Source organism: Octopus sinensis, linkage group LG12, assembly GCF_006345805.1.
Source record: "Octopus sinensis linkage group LG12, ASM634580v1, whole genome shotgun sequence".
In the NCBI taxonomy this organism is placed as follows: Eukaryota; Metazoa; Mollusca; class Cephalopoda; order Octopoda; family Octopodidae; genus Octopus; species Octopus sinensis.
In genome coordinates this window covers 36,928,648-36,945,889 of record NC_043008.1, presented here as the reverse complement: position 1 = coordinate 36,945,889, position 17,242 = coordinate 36,928,648, and the positions used below count along the sequence as shown (strand labels likewise).

At 36.3% G+C, this 17,242-nt stretch overlaps 1 protein-coding gene and 1 long non-coding RNA gene across 2 annotated transcripts in view; one reads left to right on the top strand and one right to left on the bottom strand.

Moving 5' to 3' along the window:
* Positions 1-17,242, bottom strand: part of LOC115217989 (diphthine methyl ester synthase) — a 434,790-nt gene that overhangs the window by 113,547 nt on the left and 304,001 nt on the right. The window lies entirely within an intron of this gene.
* On the top strand, positions 1,996-15,821 carry LOC118765606. Its single transcript, XR_005001467.1, has 3 exons — positions 1,996-2,039; positions 8,707-8,709; positions 15,656-15,821. It is a non-coding gene; the product is annotated as an uncharacterized LOC118765606 (long non-coding RNA).

Below are 17,242 nucleotides of genomic sequence, written 5' to 3'. Positions count from 1 at the left end.
CATCTGTCTCATGGAAGTTTGCAGCTCATTTTTCTTGTTCCCTTTCTCAGCATAGCTCACAAATTTAAAGAAAAGTTCTACCACCATCACCAACGCCACCACCACCACTACTTCTTTTGGCCTTTCCTCTATCTCAACATCCAGCCTCCTTCTGTACATCACAGGTTATCCTGTGTTTCCTATCACTTTAGATAATCTGATTCTATCAGAAATCCCTCAATAATAATACCAAAATAAGCACCAATCTCTGTTTTCCTGGTTTTCATTTCTACCATTCATTCACTACCTTGCCTTCTCATGTGTAAAAGCTGCCAAATTCTTACATACAAAACTGATTAGGAAAATTAGCTGGAATGGTAATATAATGCTGTACAATGTAAATAATTAATATACTTACTCTATCAACAACTACAGGAGTGCTTGCTTTCTGTTTTTGTTTTGACTCTTGGATTCTTAAACAACTATATATATACATAAATATATGTATATATATAGGCATAGAAGTGGCTGTGTGGTAAGTAGCTTGCTTACCAACTACATGGTTCCGGGTTCAGTCCCACTGCATGGAACCTTGGGCAAGTGCCTTCAACTATAGCCTCGGGCTGACCAAAGCCTTGTGAGTGGATTTGGTAGATGGAAAATGAAAGAAGCCTGTCGTATATATATATCTATATATATATGTATGTGTGTATATGTTTGTGTGTATCTGTTTGTTCCCCCCCCCCATCCAACATCGCTTGACAACTGATGCTGGTGTGTTTACGTCCCCGTAACTTAGTGATTTGGAAAAGGGACCGATAGAATAAGTACTAGGCTTACAAAGAATAAGTCCTGGTGTCGATTTGATCGACTAAAGGTGGTGCTCCAGCATGGCCACAGTCAAATGACTGAAACAAGTAAAAGAGTATATATATATATATACACATGTGTGTGTGTGTTACGGAGTGACTCAAGAGCCAAGAGTTTCATGTGTTGCCCACACAAGCTGATTAATAATATATATATATATATATATATATGTATACCAGAGTAAACACATAAATGTGAAACAAGGTGGAAAAAAGAGTACTCAAATACCATAGGTAGAGTATATGCTTTATTTAAAAGCAGTAGAAATTTAACAAAAGCTGTTACTCGGAGTTTCACGTTCCCATTCGAACATGAAACTTCAAGTAACAGCTTTTGTTAAATTTCTGCTGCTTTTAAATAAAGTATATATATATATATATATATATATATATATATATATATATGTGTGTGTGTGTGTGTATATATATGTATATATATATATGAGCCCAATTTAGGTCAATGAGGTGCACCTAAAATGACAAGAGTCAAAAAACTTGAAACATCAATGTCTGAGATTCCTGACAGATGGGGACACTGAACGAACTAGGTGTTTTCACACCTTTTACCATAAGGGAGATAACTGCAGTGTATTTGCCTTTAGCAGTTGAAATATGTGACAAATATATTTCAACTAACCTAAATTGAGCTTATACCTAAACACTGCTTTGCACCAATGCTTCATTATATATATACATAGTTTTTATGCTGTGTACGTAAAAACTCACTTTGTGAATACATATAATAATATATTTTCAGTAAAACTATTGTATAAAAATATTTGTTATGTAAAAACAAAATTTTGTAGTTTTGCTTTCATAAATATATAAATATTTTTTTAAAAAATATTTACCTCCTGCATTAAAAAAGTAAACTTGTTTTATTCAAACAAAAATGTATACATGTATAAAAATTTAACGCAACCTTGCTTATTACTTTTCCTATATATATGCATGTGTGCATGTATATATATATATATATATATATAGGCACAGGAGTGGCTGTGTGGTAAGTAGCTTACTAACCAACCACATGGTTCCAGGTTCAGTCCTACTGCGTGGCATCTTGGGCAAGTGTCTTCTGCTATAGCCCTGGGCAGACCAATGTCTTGTGAGTGTTTTGGTAGACGGAAACTGAAAGAAGCCTGTCGTATATATATATATATATATATATATATGTGTGTGTATGTGTTTGTGTGTCTGTGTTTGTCCCCTTAGCATTGCTTGACAACCGATGCTGGTGTGTTAACGTCCCCGTCACTTAGCAGTTCGGCAAAAGAGACTGATAGAATAAGTACTGGGCTTACAAAGAATAAGTCCCGGGGTCGATTTGCTCGACTAAAGGCGGTGCTCCAGCATGGCCACAGTCAAATGACTGAAACGAGTGAAAAAAAAAAAAAAATTTGGCAGACATCTGCATAACTTTCATCTACTAAATATCAGTCAGAAAACATTAGTCAACCTAACACTGTCGTCAAAGACACTTGTCCTAAATACCATGCATTGGGATTGCGCACCTTCTTATCCACACAGCCATACCAACACACATAAAGGTACATAACTTAGATGTTCTGGATTCTGGTACCAGGTGGAGCCTTGCGTTCTTGAGCAAAACACTTCATTTCCTGTTGCTCCAGTCCACTGAGCTGGCAAAACTGAGTCATCCTACGATGGACTGGTGACCATATGCCATGAAACCGAGGCAACCAGCCCTTATGAGTGTGGCATCACTCAAGAAGGTAACTTTCTTTTCACTATTACCACCACCACCACCCAGGACTTATTCTTTGTAAGCCTAGTACTTATTCTATTGGTCACTTTTGCTGAACCGCTAAGTTACAGGGACGTAAACACACCAGCATCAGTTGTCAAGCAATCTTCGGGGGACAAATACAGACAAGCAAACACACACACACACACACATATATATATATATATCGACATGATAGGCTTCTTTCAGTTTCTATCTACCAAATCCACTCACAAGGCTTTGGTCAGCCTGAGGCTATAGTACAAGACACTTGCTCAAGGTGCCACTCAGAGAGACTGAACCCGGAACTATGTGGTTTGTAAGCAAGCTACTTACCACACAGCCACTCCTACACCCATTGTACAAGATATAAAAAAAAACCTCCATGAATTGAGCAATTTTGTCATAGTACTGTCCACTAACTACCTTTACTCTACAACACAGCAAAAGAATCATTATTGCTGATGGTGATGATGATACTGTATTTTCCAGCATGCGAATCAATGTAATAAATAGTATCAACATCCAATGGAAGCATTCAAACTTTGTCACTTTCTTCCCAAATCTTGCTGCATCTCACATGGAATTTTTCATCCTTCGAAGTCATTTTGATGTATATGTTGACCAACCTTCGTGTTTTGGCTGTGGATTAGGATTTGAAAAAGTCAACATGTGTTATAGAAAATATGGTAATCATCAATGATGATGATGACACTGGTGTTGTGAAGGCGGTGATGATTAAGCCAAGCTAAAGCAGTAAACCATCAATATTTAGGCCTCCGCAATCTCAGTCTAAACTTCCTTCTATCTGACTGGGGTTGACAGAAATGAGTAGCAGGTATAGACAAAGGTTCATTTAATTGACCATGAAAATGGGCCTTGGTCAGAGATTTTAAGTATGTGTTAAAACTGTTCAATGAAATGGGTCACCAGGTTCATTGAATCAGCATATAAGTGGCTGAGTATTCCATAGAGATGTATCATCATCATCGTCATCATTCAATATCTGTTTTCCATGCCGGCATGGGTTGAACAGTTTGATAGGAGCTGGCAAGGCCAGGAGCTCTACCAGGTTCCTTTGTTTGGCATGTTTTTTATATACAGCTTGATGCCCTTCCAAACACCAACCATTTTACAGAATGTACTGGGTGCTTTTTATGTAGCACCAGCAGCAGTGCCTTTCGCATGACACTGGCACTGGTGGAACCAAGGTGACTCAGTGTGATACAGTCAAACCTTTGAATTCTAAGTATGATCCATCTGATGGTCTTCTATATAGTTTCCATTTCCCCAGTTTCACTCAGAAGGTATGGGTCAACTGAAGACTTATAATACAAGAGACTTGCCCAAGATGCCATACAGTGGAATTGAACCTAAGACTCATGGTTGCTAAATGAACTTCCTAGCCATTCAACCACAGAGTACCCACTAATTGACTATATTGTACCCCTATCAATCTACATGCTAGAAATAGCAGCAAATCTTCCTGAAATAATATTTCACTGTCTTAAATAAAGACACATTGCACAAAAAGACTAAATTTCTTTGATCAGAACTCTGCTGGAATGCCTTTGATCACGAGTCGGCTCGATCAGCGCTGACCTGGTGCTAAACGGCAACAATAATTTGTAGCTTTGCATTGATGTGAGAAATCACCACCATCATCATCATCATCACCATCATTATTACTACTACTACTACTACTACTACTACTACTAAGTGGTGCAGTAACAACATATAATATTTATGGCTACTTTAACATAACCAATAGAAATTTGAGGAGATTAGTGCTGGTCTGTATCAATAGGAATGAACTTCTTATTCTTTTTCATGAATCTTCCATCCGTATACTAATAAAATGTTAACGTGTTTCAATAATTTTTCCTCTCCATTTAGATTATTTATGTTAACCAAAATGGCTCTCACCTCTCACTTGCAACATAATCTTCTTCATATTCAAAAACAACAAAGCTACCGGCGAAGATAACATTCCTACTGAGATCCTCAAGCATAGTGCAAGTATATTGGGTTGGCTGGGTCATGCCCTCCGTCGTCAACCAGGAGAATTCATCTACGAAGCAATTGCCCCAGCTCCCCTTCACGGTTGGCGAAAGCGATGTGGTGGACAACAAAAAACCTGGCTGGTGACAGTCAAGGCTGATCTGGAACCCAACCTAGGCCCCCATGTCTACGGCGTTCGCCGCTGGAATAAGGAGTGGTTGGAGATCACGCGGTTGCTAGCCTCAAATCACCAGGCCTGGTTTGTGAGAGATGCAGCATTGAGGATGAATGAAGCCAGCTCAACTCACCCCGGGTGAATGCTGTCTCACGAAGAAGAAGATATTCTACCAGAAAAATACTGACTTTGGGGGAAAGGATTTTTTTCTTTTGAATCAGGCTTTACTAACCAGGAATTTGAGTACCAGTGGATATGAAGGCCCAGTCTATAAATATGTGGTTTTATTAATAATAATGGTTTCTGATTTAGACCAGGGTCAGTCATTATTAGGAGAGGGCAGCTTAGGCAATTACACTAACATCAGTGAGTAACTAGTAGTTTATTGTAGCAAAGGATGAAAGGATGAAAGATAAAGTTGACCCTAATGCGAATAGTAATTCCTTGTGTTGGTAAAAGGCAATAAATTTAGGAGAGAGGTCAGTCTGTTACATCAAACCCTGTACTTAACTGGTACTTTATTTCTTTGATTCCAGAGGGAGGAGACTAGAGTGAATCTTGGATAAACAAAGCTGACTGTGCAAGTAATAATCTTTTCCATTAAAAGCACAAGGCTTGAAATTTGGAGGGTCAGTTGATTACATGGGTCCCGGGTATTCAACAGGTACTTATTTACTGACCCCGAAAGGATGAAAGGCAAAGCTGACCTTCGCAAAATTTGCACTCAGGACATAAAGATTGATAAAGTGCTGTTCTCTTTACTCTTTTACTTGTTTCATTTATTTGACTGTGGCCATGCTGGAGCACCGCCTTTAGTCAAGCAAATTGATGCCCAGGACTTATTTCTTGTAAGCCTAGTACTTAATCTATCGGTCTCTTTTGCCGAACGGCTAAGTTACGGGGGACGTAAACACACCAGCACTGGTTGTCAAGCAATGTTGGGGGGACAAACACAGACACACAAACATACACACACACACACACACACATATATATATATATATATATATACATATATACGACGGGCTTCGTTCAGTTTCCGTCTACCAAATCCACTCACAAGGATTTGGTCGGCCCGAGGCTATAGTAGAAGACACCTGCCCAAGGTGCCACACAGTGGGACTGAACCCAGAACCATGTGGTTGGTAAGCAAGCTACTTACCACACAGTATGCATTTTGTCTGACATGTGAATGATTCTGCCAGCTTGTTGTATTGGATTGTGCAAGTAATAACATCTAGCAAGACATGTAAAAATTTCATGCTTATAACTTCTTAAATTTGATATTGTGTATGTACATAAATTTGTAGATCTTCATAATACGGTTTTACTATTCTTCTACTCTGTTACTTGTTTCAGTCAAGTTATTAGACTGTGGCCATGCTGGAGCACCACCTTAAAGGGTTTTAGTCAAATAAATCAACCCCAGGATTTATTCTTTGTAAGCCTAGTACTTATTTCTTTATTGCCCACAAGGGAGCTAAACATAGAGGGGACAGACAAAGGGATTAAGTTAATTACATCGACTCCAGTGTGTAACTGGTACTTAATTTATTGACCCTGAAAGGATGAAAGGCAAAGTCGACCTCAGTGGAATTTGAACTCAGAATGTAATGGCAGACGAAATACTGCTAAGCATTTCACTTGGCGTGCTAACACTTCTGCCAGCTCACTGCCTTGTACTTAGTACTTATTCTAGCAGTCGCTTTTGCTGAACCACTAAGTTATTGGGATGTAAGTACACCGACATCAGTTGTCAAGTGATGGTGGGGGAGATGAACACAGACACAAATACACACATAAATACATACACACACACACACACACACACATATAGGTAACGTTTTTTTGACTCTATAGCATGGGTGTTCTATAAAGAACTATGTTACTACATTTTAAACCCAGGAAATCTCTTTTCTAGATGGTTAACAACACACAATCTATATCCAATATATTGTGAGTAAGAGAGCGAATTACTTCCCTCCAGCTTGGCAAGATCAGTAGACCATGGTCTTTGGGTCTTTACCCATCATCGATACTGGGCAGTTGCCTGTTAGAGATGGCAATCACTCACCCCCTACTCACAATATATAAACAGAGATGCAGTAGACAGTAGATCTCGTAAGGAGCAAAATAGCTAATTCTAAAATCTCTAAATGAGATATAAGTAGTAACAATACTAGGCGGTAACATTTCTTTGTCACTATAACATGACTGTTCTATAAAGAACTATGTTCCTACATTTTAACCCCAAGAAAGGGTCTTTTCCCGCTGGTTAACAACACACAATTTGTGTCCGGTATATTGTGAGTAAGTGAGTGACTGTCATCTCTAGCAGCCAGGTGTCCAGTACCGATGAAGAGTAAAGACCTAGAAGCCATGGTCTACTGGCTTTGCAAAGCTGGAGGGGAGCAATTCACTCACAATATATCAACACCGATTGGGTGCCGTTTAACCAACAGGAAAAGAGATTTTTCGGGGGGGGGGGGTTAAAATGTAGTAACAATAGTTCTTTATGCAACAGCCTTGTTATAGTGGCAAAAAAACATTACTGCCTAGTATTGTCACCACTTATATCTCGTTTAGAGATTTTAGGACTAGCTATTTTGCTCTTACATATATGAGGCTTGGGCATGAGTCTTGAATATCAAGAAATCCTCTACGAATTCTTGCAAAATACTGGATTGCACTTTTCTTAAGGCTGACTACACCTGCCTCAATTCCTGTATCTTTCAGCCTCTTAGGAAGCCACTTGATTGGTAATTAATTTGACCAATATGCTCAAAAGGGAGAGGCAGGTTCAAAACAGGTAGGATTTTAACTGAAAATTTAAAGAGACATAACTAAATAATGCATGGGAACTTTGTTGCTGTACTGATTCTGCAATAATAACAATAATACTAACCAGAACAATTATGGCAGTGGCAGTAATGATGGTAATGCTAAGGATGTAACCAGAAAGATGAAGAGGATGTGGAAGACTAAGATGACAATTATTCCCATAGTACCTGGTGTGTTTGGCACAACATCTAAATGGCTTCTTAAGAGGCTGAAAGATGCAGGAATTGTGACTGGTGTAGTCAGCCTTAAGAAAAGTGCAATCCTGTATTTTGAAGAATTCTTTGAGGAATTCTTGAGATTTAAGACTCATGACCAAACCTCAAGGCAAAATTCCTGCTAACTATTTCAGCATGTAGTTGTTTTAATAATAATAATAATGGTAATCCTTTCTACTATCAGCACAAGGCCTGAAATTTTGATGGTTGGGAAGTCAGTCATGTCAACGTCATTGTCATTATAGAGCACTGTAAAAAGATAAAGACAAACCTCAAAATGACTTAGATTGATTACCAGAAAGTTTTTTTTCCAGCTTACAACAGATGAAACTGTTGGAAAAATTTTGGAGATGGTTAAGATATGGATTTTTAAAGAAGGTGACAGGACTCATCTTTGCTGCTCAAGAACAAGTGTTATGCACCAACTGAATGAAGTGTAACATTAATAAGACAGCAATATCACCTTTGTGTAGATTATGTGAAAAATCATCGAAGACAATTAAACACATAATAATTGGATGCCCAGAACTGGCTCCAAAGGAGTACAAAAAATGCTGTTACAAAGTGGCAGTGCAAGATACACTTGGAGTTGTGCAAGAAGTATGGGCTAAAATGTTCCAATAAGTGATATGAGCACCAACCTTTGCCAATAGTAGAGAATGATCAGGTGAAACTCACATGAAATATGTCAATCTACATAGATAAGAAGCGACAACATAACTGATCAGAAATCACTCTCCTATTGAAGAGGGTCTAAAGAATGGACCTTCATCAATATAGCTATTCCTGCAGACTAAAATATTGTGAAGACAGGGGAGAAAGTTGAGAGGTACTAAGACCTTGTATTGGAAATGAAAGACAACCATAGAGCCTCAAAAGAGAGTTTTACCTGTTGTGATCAATGCACTTGGAACCATCTCAAAGACAACAATATTCTGACATCAAAAGCGACAAATACCAAACTTTATAAGTACACAGCTGAGAACCTGAGAAGTGACATAAATAACTCAGGAGTAGAAAGGAAAATAAGATGAGAATAATAATAACAACAACAACAATAATAATCTCTTTAAAATAGGAATAAGGCCTCAAATTTGATGTAAGGGAAAATTAGTTGATTAAAGGAGCCCCAGTATTTGACTCATATTCTGTTTTATTAACCCTGGAGGAATGAAAGACAACGTTAACTTTGGTGGGATTTGAACTCAGAATGTAAAGAGTTAGAAGAAATACCGCAAGGCATTTTGTCTGACACCCTAAAGATTTTGCCTGAAAATATTGAAACATTGGTTGTAAAAAGAGAGAATTTTTTAGTTTTATAAAAGAAAATATCAATAAAAATGATTCCTTCAAGAAACCTTTTTTGAAATGGATTAAATTATGGAAAGTGTTGTAAGACTTGGAAGCTAAGTGTTGTTAAGAATCCAGTGAAATCCATTGATATTGTCTCTTTCTGTCATGCTTTGCAATTTGTTGCATCACCATATTTCCTCCCTATTCCACTCCACTCCCACGACAGCTACATTTTTTGATAAATTCATGATGAACTCGTACTTCTACGAAACAGCATCTTGGAGGAAGAATAAATTTTAATACATAAAATTCTCTCAGAAGAGCTAATTTACTTTCAACAGATATCATCACCATCATCCTCATCATCATTGTTAGCAACATTATTATCATCAATACCATATCATTATTATTATTATTATTATTATTATTATTATTATATTATTATTATTATTATTATTATTATTATCATTATTTTTATTATTACCATCATCATCATAATTATCATTATTATTTTCGTCATTACATCAGCGTTCCATGCTCATTATGTCAGATTTTTGTATTATTATCATTATTATCATTATTATTATTATTATTATCATTATTATTATTATTAGTAGTAGTAGTATTAGTAGTAATAGTAATAGTATCATCATTATTATTGTTGTTATCATTATTATTAATATTATTATTATTATTATTAATATTATTATTATTGTTATTATTATTATTATTATTATTATTATTGCTGTTGTTATTATTATTATCATTGTTATGGAAGAAGCCATTATTATTGTTGTTAGTGTTGTAGTTATTATTATTAATATTAATATTAATGTTATTATTATTATTATTATCATCATCATTATTATTATTGCTTCTGAGATATTTGCTATTCTAGTGAGATCATAAGATATTTAAAGAAAAAGAGTTCAAGTCGATGACAATAAATTTCATAGGCGAAAAAAGAAAAAAAAAAAGCTAAAATTTTAGATTAAAAGACAAACTTTAATGTTATCATATTAAAAGGAATGTTTCGTGTTTGCATTTCTCATTTTCGCTAAACTACATTTGCCATCGAAAATTGTGTGTGTTCTTTAACGAGAAATCATCATAAATGTAACAATAAAATCTGAGAATGGAACCGATAGGATAATTAAAAGGAATACAGCAAGAGCACTCTGGTTTTAACCCGAAAAATATTTGTATAAAACAACGTAAAATATGCAAATATTAATAACAAAAATATATATATATAAAAAAAAGCAACAAACAAAAACAAAATACTATTAACAAAAGTTTTTAAAAAAAAGGCCAAAACAAAAATGTAGAATTTTATGTTTGTTCTCTTCTTAAAGGAAAAAAGAAACAATAAATAATTTGTCTAAGCTTCATTTACATTAAATAAATTATTCTTTCCGATAGTATCAAATTCTTAAAGATATATATACATATATATATATATATATATATATATATATATGTGTGTGTGTTTGTGTGTGTATGTATGTATATATATATATATAATATGTGTGTGTGTGTGTGTATGTATGTATATATATATATATATATGAAATATATATATACATATATATATATATATATATGTGTGTGTGTTGTGTGTGTTTGTGTGTGTATGTATGTATATATATATATATATAGTGTGTGTGTGTGTGTATGTATGTATATATATATATATATATGAAATATATATATACATATATATATATATATATATATAAAATATATATATACACACACATATACACATATATGCAGGTATGTACATATGTATGTGTGTGTGTGTATATATGTATGTGCATATATACATATATGTAGGTATATATATATATATATATATACACATGTAGGTATTATGTATATATGTGGGTGTGCATGTGTGTTTGTGTGTGTATGTGTTTGTGTGTGTGTATGTGTGAAAGAAAAGAACCTATTAAGATACAAAAATGAGACCCCCACCACAAAGCAACAAATAAAATAAGAGTGGAACTATTTTTGCTTTTTTTTTGTTTTTTTTTTACAAGTGTGTACAAGTTGTCAAATTACAACAACATATTTGATTCAATCTTTCGCCATTAATACATAGATTGCGATGGGATTTTACTAATTACTACCATTGATAATCTGATAGAATACAATTTCACTTGTTTAAAAAACACAACGATTTTATTGCTAAATCAGAAGATTTTAGAATTTAATGTCAAATGTGGTTATAGTTTTATTCTCTTTTGTTATGCTTTTTTCTTTATTATTTTATTTTATAGTTTTTTTTTGGTTCACTTTTCTGTTTTCATTAACTTCATTTTGGAAGAGAAAAGCAAATAATATTTGATCAGCGTGAAAGAGTAACATAGTACTGGAATGGTAACTTACATTCAGTGCATTTTAAAATGTAAATTTTTAGGATTCAATCAAGAGCCACAAGACTCCAAGAATATGCTTGACATAAAATAATGGCATCTTAAAGATTGGCGTTTCTGATTTTTCATAGCAAGAAAATACTTCCACTGCCAAAGACTAATAACCATTTACAAATCTCAGGTGAGACATACAATGAACAAAACTCCCACACCTTGGACAATGTTGATGTTAGACACACTGGCATCCTAATCTGAGTTCAAAGAAAGATAAGTTGCGTGATTGGCATAAAGTTACCAACATAAGCCAACCTCTGATCCAAAGCCATGCTGTATCTTCTCTCTCTCTCTGTTTTTCCACTGCTACTACTGCAGCTTCTACTCCTCACAGCTGACTGGTATCATGGATCCTTCTGCAAGGCACTTGTAGCTCACGGATCTCTTCACTTCTTATCCTTGTAGTGTTCATCCCAGCATCCCCACTCAAGACCTGAACTGTCTAATACCATACCCAGAACATTGCCCTCTAGAATTCCCTTCATGTACATCTTTGTATTGCAGCTGTCAGCATACAACAGCTCAAGCATAAAATTAACAGTGTTAACATCACTGGTTTTACTGAGAGGCCCTGCAAAGCCATGTGCCCCACTCCTTCCATCAAACCAAACGAAAAAGAAAAAAAAAAGCTATATTGATGCTCCTCCATGATGACAACTCCTGGGTCTGGCTTTGTCATGAGAAGGGGGCTTGCATGTTTTATAGGTCCAAGAAATGTTACCAGCTAGAGCTTTGCTCCTGGTAGACCCACTCTAGGTAGGCCAGTCTCCCAGAGAGGTTTCAGATTAATGGTGACTGGTAGTACATTTGGCTTGTCACCAAGATGGCAGCTTCTTCATCTGACTCTTTTGCAGAGGACCAACAACCTGCCCAGAACAAACCTCCATGTGATATGAAACCAACCAGAAGAACAGATCCTTGCCCAACATCAGAACAGATCCTTGCATGCCCTCAACCAACAAGAAATAATCTTACATTCATACTGCCATAATTTATTTATCCTAATAAGAGTAAGATCCTAATTAGGAATACTATAATTAGTCTCCATTCACATGGCTTGTGAAAGCATAATCTATTTCATGTCCTTAATTAAATTAGAGCAAAATGGAATTTAAGATATCTGTAAAGTAACTTCAATATCGGATATTTCTCCCTGGCAAAAGTTTGTTATTATCTTCCAGATATTAATAGCATCCAACTATCTTCTAAATCAGAATCATTAAAATAGAATTGGAAATTTTATTCATTTATCTATTATTTTATTCAGATTTTATTTAAGGAAGAAACAGTCAATTAAGTTGACCCTAGTCTTAAATTGTCTGGTGATTATTTTATGAACCTTGATGGAATGTAAATACAGAATGTAATGTGCTGTGCTTAAGAGGACCAATCAAGCCAAGTGCACCCATACCCTAAATACACTAAATACCACAAGATATTTTGTTTAACACTCTACTAATCCTAATCCAGTATCCTTCTCATCTATAATGATTTCAAATTTTTGACTAGCAATTTTAAGAGGATAGTTAATATATAAGAGTGACCCCCTTTGGTCATGAATGACCATCGGATTACACCGAGAATGTTACCCTCTGAGGCACAAATTCAGGCAAGGTTGTTTATGGAAGACCAGCAGTCACTCATGCATACCAGTTTCTCCTCTCCACGCCATGGACATCATCCAAGGGAAAGGCAAAGGCCGATACAGCTTGGCACCAGTGACATCGCAACTCATTTCTACAGCTGAGTGAACTAGAGCAACATGAAATAAAATGTCTTGCTCAAGAACACAACATGAAACCCAGTCCAGGAATTGAACTCGAAACCTCAAGATCATAAGCTCGACGCTCTAACCACTGAGCCATGCACCTTCACTATATATATTTATAGATAATATATATATATATATATATATATATATATATATATATATATATATATATATATATATATATATATATATATATATATATATATATATATATATATATATAGAGAGAGAGAGAGAGAGAGAGAGAGAGAGAGAGAGAGAGAAATATATAGACACAGTATCAACATGGCCTGAATGATGAAGAAGTTTGCTTTGCAAACCCTAAACAAATAATTCACTCATCAAATAATTGATTCTTCATCATTAAAATGCTAGGAAACCATGTCTTCATTTAATTTCCATTTTCCCTGAGCAGTGGATTATCAGAAAAGTTAGTTTCACACAGAGTGCTTTGTGCTAACTGTTCTATTTGCATTTGGCCAGCAATGCCTGTGATGATATGGGTGCCAAGGAGCATAAGCGTACCTTTCTCTTCAACATCATTAATAGTAAAAACAGAGACTTGTGTGAGTGAGCAAGTGCAGGCCTATACTTTAGAGAAGAATTTTTTGAACTGTACAAACCCATGGTTAAATATAACAAAAACAGGCATGGCTGAGTGACTAAAAAGTTCACACCCATGTGATTTCAGGTTCACCACTCAACACTCCTCCAGACATCTTCAACTATAACCCTGAGCCAATGAAAACTTTGTGAATAGATCTGGTAGGCAGAGATTGAAAGAAATTCATTTTGTATACAGGGAATTCAGGATAAATCTGACGATTTTTATGACTCCTTTTTATAGGAACAGCTTGGTGTATTGGTGAATGGTGATTGGCACTGGAAAGCATAAAGATTAAAGCTGTAGTTGAGAAAAAGTTTGGTGATACGGAGGATTGGAGCCATCTGAATATTTGAAAGAGTTACTTGTGTCATGATCATTTGTGTCAAGTATCAAAATACTGACATCATGACTGCTGCTGTTGCTGTTGAGCAGTCGCTGTTGAGCGAACAGTCTTTGTCCCAGAGCTCGCAAGATGGGAGATGTCCAAAACGTGGTCCTTAGCTATTTGTAAGACCCGCAAAACAGAAAGCAGGTCAACCCCCGACACCAAGAGCATCAACGGATAGCTGAATACGCATCCAGGCACAGCGGTTGCATAGGAAGTCGGGGACAAGAAACAGGAAGAAAGTGAGAGAAAGTTGAAGTGAAAGAGTACAACAGGGGTTGCCACCACCCCCTGCCGGAGCCTCGTAGAGCTTTAGGTGTTTTTGCTTAATAAATACACAAAATGCCCAGTCTGGGAATCGAAACCGCGATCCTCCGACCGCGAATCCGCTGCCCTAACCACTGGGCCATTGCGCCTCCACTTGTGACTGCTGCTCAACGCTCTGTGAACACTATAAAGGCTGTAAGATGTGACATGGAGGACTACAGGAGGGGACACAGGGGATGCAGAAGGGGACACAGCAGGCGCCCTGACTGTATCTGCATGCTGGAGTTCATCTCCACATCTTTGAACAGGGGCCGTAAGCTCAGTTCAGATGGCTATGTGAAGCTGCTAGAGTCTGTGGTCAAGCCCAGGCTGGAGTGGGTTGCAACTGGAAAACCATATACATGGCAGTAGGATTTGTGTACTTGCCATACCTCCAGGAAAAGTTAGAAGTGCTTGTCAGAGAATTTTCTATCTCTTCACCAGCCACAATTTCTGGCCTTCTAATTCCACCAATTGAGTGTGACACGGTTGAGGAAGACACCAACTGCTCTGTTTGCACTGGCAAAGGTGACCTGGTGGCTAAGATCAAGGAGGTGTTTAAAGATCTTCCCAGTGACACAGTGAGGAATGCATGTACCAGGTGCCAAAGCTGTCTTGAAGCCATGGTGGAAGTTGGAGGCAGCTTCTTTGAGGAAACTACTAACTCCCAGTCATAATCCAATTGAGATTTTTTGATATTTTTAAAAATACTTCTATTTTGGAATAGGAAATTGTGTTGCTTTTTCCTTTTACGTAAACTGACGAATTTAGCCTGAACATCCTCTGCTTGATTGAGTGTGTGTGTATGTGTGTGTGTGTGCATGTACACATGCATATTCAATGTGCATACTTACAATATATATGTATATGTGCTTGTGTGTGTGTGTGTGTGTGTGTGTGCATGTACACATGCATGTTCAATGTGCACACTTACAATATATATGTATATGTATATGTGTTTGTGTGTGTGTGTGTGTAAGCCAAAAAAAAAACAGACACATATATGTATACTTCTATATAGTTGAAATTTATAGAAAACAAAAGATGAAAACAGGTGTATGAATAACAAGCAACTGTATTAGTTTGACGCTCGGGGAATATGAAAAAGTCATTTATGTTTCAAGCTTATGCTCTTCAGCAGAAAGGAATAAGAAGAAATAAACAGGGAGAGAATGAAAAATCTTGTAGATTTCAGTGATCCAGCATAGTGATTGACTGGAAGGAAAGCGATTGTAAGAAAGGGAGATAATAAAGTGCTAATGATCCCAACAAGAGAAGGTTTGACTATGCATATTATATGTGAGAAATGGTGTGTGTGACTGTGTAAGTGTGTGTGTGAATAGGAGTGAGTGATTCTGATGCGTGTGAGTGTCCATTATGTGTAGCAGCTGATGTGTGCCTATTTCATGCAGTGTGTGCACAACCGTGTGTGTTTGTGGGTCTGTGACCAGAGTGTGCATGTGTATGGTGTATATATATGTGGGTGAAAGTTATCTTTGTCTATGTATGTCGCGTGTGTTAAAGCATGTTACATGTGTATGTATATATTGTCTGTGTTCAGGTATTATGTGCTTGTGTGGGTGTGGGAGTGTGTATGATGGTGTGTGGTATGTGTGGTGACACTATTGAAGGTTGTATGTGGGTGTGTGGATGATAGTGGGTGGTGTGGATGCTGGGAAGTGGTCAGTGCTAGTGTGTGTGGAGTGGTGTGGGGTTGGTATCAAATGAAGAGAATAGGTGAGATTGGTGTCAGATGAAGAGAGGAGGTGAGTTGAGTCCATGTAGCACAAAGAAGCAAAGAGAGAAGATTAATTTCTGTTCACAGCAAAGGTGGGAGTCCAGATGGCCCCAGTGCAAAGACAGTCTGAACGCAAACAGATGTTGTAGCGAATGACCAGTAGAGCAGACATAAGTGTATATATTTTGTGTTTATGTCTGCATTATTTTTGTCTATGTTTGTACCCTATAAAGTGTACCATATTTAGTTGTATTCCATTATATCCTATACTTTACTAATTACAAAAACAGAGGTTGATAAACTGTATACTCAACTGAGGTAAACAGAGGGTGGTGGGAGTTGATACACTTGACTAAAGCACTGGCAGCTAGGGCCATTGTGTGGCCCAAATTTGAGACCTGACAGAAATCTGTGAAAGATTATAACGGTCAATTTGACCCTCGCTAGAAATTACAGACAATTTCAACTATCTCTATCTACAAGAATAGCCTGTATTCATATGCATGTTTACAGTTGTTTACAACTAAATGAAGTGAAGTAATTGAATATTTTGTTTGTCTTGGTGAAGGTCACATATTGTTGTGTCAGTGAGTGGATATGAACCAATGCCATTTTCATTATTAGTCCGCCACTCTTTGTGGCGCCATCAAAAATTTCTTAACAATGGGTAAACAAAGAAAATAAAAATCAAATAAAGAATTCATGCATTGTCTTAAATGTTCACTCTATGTACACTTGAAAATCATTAAGATAGTGTTACCATTTTACTAAATAAAAATGAAATCAATATATATACATACACATGTATATCTTGAAATTAAAATATAATTAAATAAAAAATTGTTTCAATTTTCTTTTCAGAAAAATGCTGTAAATTTATGAA